The following is a 2,740-nucleotide window of genomic DNA, read 5'->3' on the forward strand; positions in this document are numbered from 1 at the left end:
AAGTTCACTTGGCGGGAGCAGGGTTTGAACCCGGAACCCCAAGCACCAGAGGTGAACGCTCTACCACTGAGCCACCGCGGCCCCAAGGCACTGGTAAGAACAAAGGTAGATCTAAAAGCCAGAACCTATCCCGTTTTTAACTGAAAATTTTATGGTCACCCTACGCTATCGTTGAGGTCGAATTCCCCTGATTTAGTAACTTTTCCCAAAATTGGCAACATTGACCCCCACCGAACAACACCAAGTCATCTGTAGCCTAGCAAGCATAATAGTGGGACGTAAAACTTAAAGATTTTATTTCATTTCGAACAACACCCCCAGAAACCTACTGTTATACCATTCCCAAAACACCCTTTTGTACAATTCTCCCTATTCGAAAAAAATTGTAAATAGCAGGGTTCATACATAAATATGGAACTCAATTTCCCTGAATTTTCCAGGTTTTCCAGGTATTAATTTTGCAATTTCCAGGTCTAGTGGAAGAAACTAATAATACGAGAAGACATAAATTTTAAGAATACTATATTTATATATTTGAGAATGGCCACCCTTCTCCCCAATGAACGATTGCAATTAAATATTGAGTCACAAGAAAATAAATAATCAAAACAAATAAAATTTAAGTTGAAAAATATTAAGTTGAGAAGCCTACTAAGGGAATTAATTAAACACTTTTGTTCCATACTTGAATACATTCAAAATATATAAAAATATTGGGTTGGGAAAGAAAAAAGGGCCCGCGAGATTTTAACAAATTCTTGTAGTACTCGACGACAGAAATCGATTACTGAAAGAATTTTCAAAATCGGCGCAGGCAAATATGGAGAAAATCATATTTTCATGTACCTGTTCAAAATGGGGAAGGAAAAAGGGCCCGCGAGATTTTAACTGATTCTTGTAGTACTCAACGAGAGAAATCGACTAGTGAGGGAATTTTCAAAATCGGCGCAGGCAAGCATGAAGAAAAACCCATTTTCATGTACCGGATCAAAATGGGGAAGAAAAAAGTGCCGCGAAATTTTAACTGATTCTTGTAGTACTCAACGAGAGAAATCGACTAGTGAAGAAATTTTCAAAATCGGCGCAGGCAAGCATGAAGAAAAACGCATTTTCATGTACCGGTTCAAAATGGGGAAGAAAAAAGGGCCCGTGCGATTTTAACTGATTCTTGTAGTACTCGTCGAGAGAAATCGATTAGTGAAGGAATTTTCAAAATCGGCGCAGGCAAACATAGAGAAAATGGCATTTTCATGTACCGGTTCAAAATGGGGAAGGAAAAAGGGCCCGCGAGTTTGAACCGTTACGATGTATGTTCACGAATGTGCTCGTCTTCTCATATTTAGTTAATTACTGTAGCACTGAAACATGTGACACAGAGTCACGTTGTGGATGACTCTGCAATCGGCAACCACTGCACATATACTCCTCCAGTCCCACAGTTTTATTATTTCGATCCATTCCTCACGTGCTAACGGCATGGTTTAACATCTGCAAGAAAGAGGTAAATGTAACGTTCAATTGGCAATAGCTTTTCACCAAATTAAGCTGCATGAAATCTGATTGCATTTTTGACATACTGAGAAAATTCTAGCCCGTGGCCATATGTATCACATATCCCACCAGTTCATAATAAAAATTTTGAACACAAAATTACGGTCGTCCGTGTGATGTACTCCCAAAAGGCCTAATGTGTATCACCCACCTCACATTCAATGAAACCACATCCGTGTAGAATTTAGAAAGGAACTTCTTATGATGTATACAGTATGTCTCAAAAGTTCCCTGACATAGGGTAACTCTGTTATTATCAGAGTTACAGCAAAATGTAAGAGGAAAAATCATATCGAAATATGACGTTTTCAATCTAAAGTGAACACTTTTTTTTTTCAAAAAAAATCGGACGAGATATTTGTGCTGTATACTCTTTATGCACCCAAATTTAAATGAAAATGCAATGTTGTCATTTACCTGGACCCACAACATAAGTGAATGAAGTTCCTGTTTGAAACGGGGGCTGGCCATCGAAATGTTAGCGCAGAAGAAAGTAACTTCATTCACTTATGTTGTAGGTCCAGGTAAATGGCAACGTTGCATTTTCATTTCACATTAGGCGCATAAAGAGTGTACAGCGCAAACGAGTCATCCGATTTTAAAAATTCCTTCACTTTAGATTGAAAACATCATATTTGGAGATGCTTTCCTCTCCTACATTTTGTTATAACTCTGATAATAACAGAGTTACCCTATGTCAGGGGACTTTTGAGACACCCTGTATACCTTATTTAATGTATGTTTTATGTCACTATAACTGTAGTATAATTTAGTTTGTTTAAATTTACAATTTAATATAAGTAGATTCGGATTTACATGCGTAGGATTTTGTATGCATCTAACTAATGAATTCTTTTATATTCATGCTTCACTTAGTGACTTGGCTTTGGACTGCAACTGATTATTGTAACCCATTATTGCTTGAGAAGAAACAAGATATCCGAATCTTCATTTGAAGAAATCAAAGGTCTATTGGAAAGCTGGGGATTACAATCATTAATTTCTACATTTCAAGGTGCGTAAATTATATATTCTGTGTTTCTTGTTAAATTACTATTACTATTATTGGGTTTAGAATCAATCAAGCACTTCATGATATTTTATGGGGATCAAGATGGGTGCCGGATAGATTGCTTTAAAAAGTATGTAAAAACGTTTCTATTTTCTTTCTTGAGTGCTAAAAGTGATG

This window comes from Thermobia domestica, unplaced genomic scaffold, assembly GCF_964235325.1.
Source record: "Thermobia domestica unplaced genomic scaffold, izTheDome1.hap1.1 HAP1_SCAFFOLD_402, whole genome shotgun sequence".
Taxonomy (NCBI): Eukaryota; Metazoa; Arthropoda; class Insecta; order Zygentoma; family Lepismatidae; genus Thermobia; species Thermobia domestica.